General features: G+C 36.7%; 1 protein-coding gene across 1 annotated transcript in view; it reads right to left on the bottom strand.

The window, feature by feature from the left end:
* Window positions 1-9,292, bottom strand: part of LOC116372101 (monocyte to macrophage differentiation factor 2-like) — a 66,718-nt gene that overhangs the window by 3,244 nt on the left and 54,182 nt on the right.

Below are 9,292 nucleotides of genomic sequence, written 5' to 3' on the forward strand. Positions count from 1 at the left end.
AGCCTTGTGTTGTTTTGTTTTGACTTGAGCCATTACCATTCAATTACCATACAACCATTCTCTTTGTTTCTGTTTAGCCTTGTGTTGTTTTGTTTTGACTTGAGCCATTACCATTCAATTACCATACAACCATTCTCTTTGTTTCTGTTTAGCCTTGTGTTCTTTTGTTTTGACATGAGCCATTACCATTCAATTACCATACAACCATTCTCTGTGTTTCTGTTTAGCCTTGTGTTGTTTTGACTTGAGCCATTACCATTCAATTACCATACAACCATTCTCTGTGTTTCTGTTTAGCCTTGTGTTGTTTTGACTTGAGCCATTACCATTCAATTACCATACAACCATTCTCTGTGTTTCTGTTTAGCCTTGTGTTGTTTTGACTTGAGCCATTACCATTCAATTACCATACAACCATTCTTTGTGTTTCTGTTTAGCCTTGTGTTGTTTTGACTTGAGCCATTACCATTCAATTACCATACAACCATTCTCTGTGTTTCTGTTTAGCCTTGTGTCGTTTTGACTTGAGCCATTACCATTCAATTACCATACAACCATTCTCTGTGTTTCTGTTTAGCCTTGTGTTGTTTTGACTTGAGCCATTACCATTCAATTACCATACAACCATTCTCTGTGTTTCTGTTTAGCCTTGTGTTGTTTTGTTTTGACTTGAGCCATTACCATTCAATTACCATACAACCATTCTCTGTGTTTCTGTTTAGCCTTGTGTTGTTTTGACTTGAGCCATTACCATTCAATTACCATACAACCATTCTCTGTGTTTCTGTTTAGCCTTGTGTTGTTTTGACTTGAGCCATTACCATTCAATTACCATACAACCATTCTCTGTGTTTCTGTTTAGCCTTGTGTTGTTTTGTTTTGACTTGAGCCATTACCATTCAATTACCATACAACCATTCTCTGTGTTTCTGTTTAGCCTTGTGTTGTTTTGTTTTGACTTGAGCCATTACCATTCAATTACCATACAACCATTCTCTGTGTTTCTGTTTAGCCTTGTGTTGTTTTGACTTGAGCCATTACCATTCAATTACCATACAACCATTCTCTGTGTTTCTGTTTAGCCTTGTGTTGTTTTGACTTGAGCCATTACCATTCAATTACCATACAACCATTCTCTGTGTTTCTGTTTAGCCTTGTGTTGTTTTGACTTGAGCCATTACCATTCAATTACCATACAACCATTCTCTGTGTTTCTGTTTAGCCTTGTGTTGTTTTGACTTGAGCCATTACCATTCAATTAACATACAACCATTCTCTGTGTTTCTGTTTAGCCTTGTGTTGTGTTGTTTTGACTTGAGCCATTACCATTCAATTACCATACAACCATTCTCTGTGTTTCTGTTTAGCCTTGTGTTGTTTTGACTTGAGCCATTACCATTCAATTACCATACAACCATTCTCTGTGTTTCTGTTTAGCCTTGTGTTGTTTTGACTTGAGCCATTACCATTCAATTACCATACAACCATTCTCTGTGTTTCTGTTTAGCCTTGTGTTGTTTTGACTTGAGCCATTACCATTCAATTACCATACAACCATTCTCTGTGTTTCTGTTTAGCCTTGTGTTGTTTTGACTTGAGCCATTACCATTCAATTACCATACAACCATTCTCTGTGTTTCTGTTTAGCCTTGTGTTGTTTTGACTTGAGCCATTACCATTCAATTACCATACAACCATTCTCTGTGTTTCTGTTTAGCCTTGTGTTGTTTTGACTTGAGCCATTACCATTCAATTACCATACAACCATTCTCTGTGTTTCTGTTTAGCCTTGTGTTGTGTTGTTTTGACTTGACCCATTACCATTCAATTACCATACAACCATTCTCTGTGTTTCTGTTTAGCCTTGTGTTGTTTTGACTTGAGCCATTACTATTCAATTACCATACAACCATTCTCTGTGTTTCTGTTTAGCCTTGTGTTGTTTTGACTTGAGCCATTACCATTCAATTACCATACAACCATTCTCTGTGTTTCTGTTTAGCCTTGTGTTGTTTTGTTTTGACTTGAGCCATTACCATTCAATTACCATACAACCATTCTCTTTGTTTCTGTTTAGCCTTGTGTTGTTTTGACTTGAGCCATTACCATTCAATTACCATACAACCATTCTCTGTGTTTCTGTTTAGCCTTGTGTTGCTTTGACTTGAGCCATTACCATTCAATTACCATACAACCATTCTCTGTGTTTCTGTTTAGCCTTGTGTTGTTTTGACTTGAGCCATTACCATTCAATTACCATACAACCATTCTCTGTGTTTCTGTTTAGCCTTGTGTTGTTTTGTTTTGACTTGAGCCATTACCATTCAATTACCATACAACCATTCTCTGTGTTTCTGTTTAGCCTTGTGTTGTTTTGACTTGAGCCATTACCATTCAATTACCATACAACCATTCTCTGTGTTTCTGTTTAGCCTTGTGTTGTTTGTTTTGACTTGAGCCATTACCATTCAATTACCATACAACCATTCTCTGTGTTTCTGTTTAGCCTTGTGTTGTTTTGTTTTGACTTGAGCCATTACCATTCAATTACCATACAACCATTCTCTGTGTTTCTGTTTAGCCTTGTGTTGTTTTGACTTGAGCCATTACCATTCAATTACCATACAACCATTCTCTGTGTTTCTGTTTAGCCTTGTGTTGTTTTGACTTGAGCCATTACCATTCAATTACCATACAACCATTCTCTGTGTTTCTGTTTAGCCTTGTGTTGTTTTGACTTGAGCCATTACCATTCAATTACCATACAACCATTCTCTGTGTTTCTGTTTAGCCTTGTGTTGTTTTGACTTGAGCCATTACCATTCAATTAACATACAACCATTCTCTGTGTTTCTGTTTAGCCTTGTGTTGTGTTGTTTTGACTTGAGCCATTACCATTCAATTACCATACAACCATTCTCTGTGTTTCTGTTTAGCCTTGTGTTGTTTTGACTTGAGCCATTACCATTCAATTACCATACAACCATTCTCTGTGTTTCTGTTTAGCCTTGTGTTGTTTTGACTTGAGCCATTACCATTCAATTACCATACAACCATTCTCTGTGTTTCTGTTTAGCCTTGTGTTGTTTTGACTTGAGCCATTACCATTCAATTACCATACAACCATTCTCTGTGTTTCTGTTTAGCCTTGTGTTGTTTTGACTTGAGCCATTACCATTCAATTACCATACAACCATTCTCTGTGTTTCTGTTTAGCCTTGTGTTGTTTTGACTTGAGCCATTACCATTCAATTACCATACAACCATTCTCTGTGTTTCTGTTTAGCCTTGTGTTGTTTTGACTTGAGCCATTACCATTCAATTACCATACAACCATTCTCTGTGTTTCTGTTTAGCCTTGTGTTGTGTTGTTTTGACTTGACCCATTACCATTCAATTACCATACAACCATTCTCTGTGTTTCTGTTTAGCCTTGTGTTGTTTTGACTTGAGCCATTACTATTCAATTACCATACAACCATTCTCTGTGTTTCTGTTTAGCCTTGTGTTGTTTTGACTTGAGCCATTACCATTCAATTACCATACAACCATTCTCTGTGTTTCTGTTTAGCCTTGTGTTGTTTTGTTTTGACTTGAGCCATTACCATTCAATTACCATACAACCATTCTCTTTGTTTCTGTTTAGCCTTGTGTTGTTTTGACTTGAGCCATTACCATTCAATTACCATACAACCATTCTCTGTGTTTCTGTTTAGCCTTGTGTTGCTTTGACTTGAGCCATTACCATTCAATTACCATACAACCATTCTCTGTGTTTCTGTTTAGCCTTGTGTTGTTTTGACTTGAGCCATTACCATTCAATTACCATACAACCATTCTCTGTGTTTCTGTTTAGCCTTGTGTTGTTTTGTTTTGACTTGAGCCATTACCATTCAATTACCATACAACCATTCTCTGTGTTTCTGTTTAGCCTTGTGTTGTTTTGACTTGAGCCATTACCATTCAATTACCATACAACCATTCTCTGTGTTTCTGTTTAGCCTTGTGTTGTTTTGTTTTGACTTGAGCCATTACCATTCAATTACCATACAACCATTCTCTGTGTTTCTGTTTAGCCTTGTGTTGTTTTGTTTTGACTTGAGCCATTACCATTCAATTACCATACAACCATTCTCTGTGTTTCTGTTTAGCCTTGTGTTGTTTTGACTTGAGCCATTACCATTCAATTACCATACAACCATTCTCTGTGTTTCTGTTTAGCCTTGTGTTGTTTTGACTTGAGCCATTACCATTCAATTACCATACAACCATTCTCTGTGTTTCTGTTTAGCCTTGTGTTGTTTTGACTTGAGCCATTACCATTCAATTACCATACAACCATTCTCTGTGTTTCTGTTTAGCCTTGTGTTGTTTTGACTTGAGCCATTACCATTCAATTAACATACAACCATTCTCTGTGTTTCTGTTTAGCCTTGTGTTGTGTTGTTTTGACTTGAGCCATTACCATTCAATTACCATACAACCATTCTCTGTGTTTCTGTTTAGCCTTGTGTTGTTTTGACTTGAGCCATTACCATTCAATTACCATACAACCATTCTCTGTGTTTCTGTTTAGCCTTGTGTTGTTTTGACTTGAGCCATTACCATTCAATTACCATACAACCATTCTCTGTGTTTCTGTTTAGCCTTGTGTTGTTTTGACTTGAGCCATTACCATTCAATTACCATACAACCATTCTCTGTGTTTCTGTTTAGCCTTGTGTTGTTTTGACTTGAGCCATTACCATTCAATTACCATACAACCATTCTCTGTGTTTCTGTTTAGCCTTGTGTTGTTTTGACTTGAGCCATTACCATTCAATTACCATACAACCATTCTCTGTGTTTCTGTTTAGCCTTGTGTTGTTTTGACTTGAGCCATTACCATTCAATTACCATACAACCATTCTCTGTGTTTCTGTTTAGCCTTGTGTTGTGTTGTTTTGACTTGACCCATTACCATTCAATTACCATACAACCATTCTCTGTGTTTCTGTTTAGCCTTGTGTTGTTTTGACTTGAGCCATTACTATTCAATTACCATACAACCATTCTCTGTGTTTCTGTTTAGCCTTGTGTTGTTTTGACTTGAGCCATTACCATTCAATTACCATACAACCATTCTCTGTGTTTCTGTTTAGCCTTGTGTTGTTTTGTTTTGACTTGAGCCATTACCATTCAATTACCATACAACCATTCTCTGTGTTTCTGTTTAGCCTTGTGTTGTTTTGTTTTGACTTGAGCCATTACCATTCAATTACCATACAACCATTCTCTGTGTTTCTGTTTAGCCTTGTGTTGTTTTTACTTGAGCCATTACCATTCAATTACCATACAACCATTCTCTGTGTTTCTGTTTAGCCTTGTGTTGTGTTGTTTTGACTTGACCCATTACCATTCAATTACCATACAACCATTCTCTGTGTTTCTGTTTAGCCTTGTGTTGTTTTGACTTGAGCCATTACTATTCAATTACCATACAACCATTCTCTGTGTTTCTGTTTAGCCTTGTGTTGTTTTGACTTGAGCCATTACCATTCAATTACCATACAACCATTCTCTGTGTTTCTGTTTAGCCTTGTGTTGTTTTGTTTTGACTTGAGCCATTACCATTCAATTACCATACAACCATTCTCTTTGTTTCTGTTTAGCCTTGTGTTGTTTTGTTTTGACTTGAGCCATTACCATTCAATTACCATACAACCATTCTCTGTGTTTCTGTTTAGCCTTGTGTTGTTTTGACTTGAGCCATTACCATTCAATTGCCATACAACCATTCTCTGTGTTTCTGTTTAGCCTTGTGTTGTTTTGTTTTGACTTGAGCCATTACCATTCAATTACCATACAACCATTCTCTGTGTTTCTGTTTAGCCTTGTGTTGTTTTGACTTGAGCCATTACCATTCAATTACCATACAACCATTCTCTGTGTTTCTGTTTAGCCTTGTGTTGTTTTGTTTTGACTTGAGCCATTACCATTCAATTACCATACAACCATTCTCTGTGTTTCTGTTTAGCCTTGTGTTGTTTTGACTTGAGCCATTACCATTCAATTACCATACAACCATTCTCTGTGTTTCTGTTTAGCCTTGTGTTGTTTTGACTTGAGCCATTACCATTCAATTACCATACAACCATTCTCTGTGTTTCTGTTTAGCCTTGTGTTGTTTTGACTTGAGCTATTACCATTCAATTACCATACAACCATTCTCTGTGTTTCTGTTTAGCCTTGTGTTGTTTTGACTTGAGCCATTACCATTCAATTACCATACAACCATTCTCTGTGTTTCTGTTTAGCCTTGTGTTGTTTTGACTTGAGCCATTACCATTCAATTACCATACAACCATTCTCTGTGTTTCTGTTTAGCCTTGTGTTGTTTTGACTTGAGCCATTACCATTCAATTACCATACAACCATTCTCTGTGTTTCTGTTTAGCCTTGTGTTGTTTTGACTTGAGCCATTACCATTCAATTACCATACAACCATTCTCTGTGTTTCTGTTTAGCCTTGTGTTGTTTTGACTTGAGCCATTACCATTCAATTACCATACAACCATTCTCTGTGTTTCTGTTTAGCCTTGTGTTGTTTTGACTTGAGCCATTACCATTCAATTACCATACAACCATTCTCTGTGTTTCTGTTTAGCCTTGTGTTGTTTTGACTTGAGCCATTACCATTCAATTACCATAGAACCATTCTCTGTGTTTCTGTTTAGCCTTGTGTTGTTTTGTTTTGACTTGAGCCATTACCATTCAATTACCATACAACCATTCTCTGTGTTTCTGTTTAGCCTTGTGTTGTTTTGTTTTGACTTGAGCCATTACCATTCAATTACCATACAACCATTCTCTGTGTTTCTGTTTAGCCTTGTGTTGTTTTGTTTTGACTTGAGCCATTACCATTCAATTACCATACAACCATTCTCTGTGTTTCTGTTTAGCCTTGTGTTGTTTTGTTTTGACTTGAGCCATTACCATTCAATTACCATACAACCATTCTCTGTGTTTCTGTTTAGCCTTGTGTTGTTTTGACTTGAGCCATTACCATTCAATTACCATACAACCATTCTCTGTGTTTCTGTTTAGCCTTGTGTTGTTTTGTTTTGACTTGAGCCATTACCATTCAATTACCATACAACCATTCTCCTTGTTTCTGTTTAGCCTTGTGTTGTTTTGACTTGAGCCATTACCATTCAATTACCATACAACCATTCTCTGTGTTTCTGTTTAGCCTTGTGTTGCTTTGACTTGAGCCATTACCATTCAATTACCATACAACCATTCTCTGTGTTTCTGTTTAGCCTTGTGTTGTTTTGACTTGAGCCATTACCATTCAATTACCATACAACCATTCTCTGTGTTTCTGTTTAGCCTTGTGTTGTTTTGACTTGAGCCATTACCATTCAATTACCATACAACCATTCTCTGTGTTTCTGTTTAGCCTTGTGTTGTTTTGACTTGAGCCATTACCATTCAATTACCATACAACCATTCTCTGTGTTTCTGTTTAGCCTTGTGTTGTTTTGACTTGAGCCATTACCATTCAATTAACATACAACCATTCTCTGTGTTTCTGTTTAGCCTTGTGTTGTGTTGTTTTGACTTGAGCCATTACCATTCAATTACCATACAACCATTCTCTGTGTTTCTGTTTAGCCTTGTGTTGTTTTGACTTGAGCCATTACCATTCAATTACCATACAACCATTCTCTGTGTTTCTGTTTAGCCTTGTGTTGTTTTGACTTGAGCCATTACCATTCAATTACCATACAACCATTCTCTGTGTTTCTGTTTAGCCTTGTGTTGTTTTGACTTGAGCCATTACCATTCAATTACCATACAACCATTCTCTGTGTTTCTGTTTAGCCTTGTGTTGTTTTGACTTGAGCCATTACCATTCAATTACCATACAACCATTCTCTGTGTTTCTGTTTAGCCTTGTGTTGTTTTGACTTGAGCCATTACCATTCAATTACCATACAACCATTCTCTGTGTTTCTGTTTAGCCTTGTGTTGTTTTGACTTGAGCCATTACCATTCAATTACCATACAACCATTCTCTGTGTTTCTGTTTAGCCTTGTGTTGTGTTGTTTTGACTTGACCCATTACCATTCAATTACCATACAACCATTCTCTGTGTTTCTGTTTAGCCTTGTGTTGTTTTGACTTGAGCCATTACTATTCAATTACCATACAACCATTCTCTGTGTTTCTGTTTAGCCTTGTGTTGTTTTGACTTGAGCCATTACCATTCAATTACCATACAACCATTCTCTGTGTTTCTGTTTAGCCTTGTGTTGTTTTGTTTTGACTTGAGCCATTACCATTCAATTACCATACAACCATTCTCTTTGTTTCTGTTTAGCCTTGTGTTGTTTTGTTTTGACTTGAGCCATTACCATTCAATTACCATACAACCATTCTCTGTGTTTCTGTTTAGCCTTGTGTTGTTTTGTTTTGACTTGAGCCATTACCATTCAATTACCATACAACCATTCTCTGTGTTTCTGTTTAGCCTTGTGTTGTTTTGTTTTGACTTGAGCCATTACCATTCAATTACCATACAACCATTCTCTGTGTTTCTGTTTAGCCTTGTGTTGTTTTGACTTGAGCCATTACCATTCAATTGCCATACAACCATTCTCTGTGTTTCTGTTTAGCCTTGTGTTGTTTTGTTTTGACTTGAGCCATTACCATTCAATTACCATACAACCATTCTCTGTGTTTCTGTTTAGCCTTGTGTTGTTTTGACTTGAGCCATTACCATTCAATTACCATACAACCATTCTCTTTGTTTCTGTTTAGCCTTGTGTTGTTTTGTTTTGACTTGAGCCATTACCATTCAATTACCATACAACCATTCTCTGTGTTTCTGTTTAGCCTTGTGTTGTTTTGTTTTGACTTGAGCCATTACCATTCAATTACCATACAACCATTCTCTGTGTTTCTGTTTAGCCTTGTGTTGTTTTGACTTGAGCCATTACCATTCAATTACCATACAACCATTCTCTGTGTTTCTGTTTAGCCTTGTGTTGTTTTGACTTGAGCCATTACCATTCAATTACCATACAACCATTCTCTGTGTTTCTGTTTAGCCTTGTGTTGTTTTGACTTGAGCCATTACCATTCAATTACCATACAACCATTCTCTGTGTTTCTGTTTAGCCTTGTGTTGTTTTGACTTGAGCCATTACCATTCAATTACCATACAACCATTCTCTGTGTTTCTGTTTAGCCTTGTGTTGTTTTGACTTGAGCCATTACCATTCAATTACCATACAACCATTCTCT

Source organism: Oncorhynchus kisutch, unplaced genomic scaffold (assembly GCF_002021735.2).
Source record: "Oncorhynchus kisutch isolate 150728-3 unplaced genomic scaffold, Okis_V2 scaffold3917, whole genome shotgun sequence".
Lineage (NCBI taxonomy): Eukaryota > Metazoa > Chordata > Actinopteri > Salmoniformes > Salmonidae > Oncorhynchus > Oncorhynchus kisutch.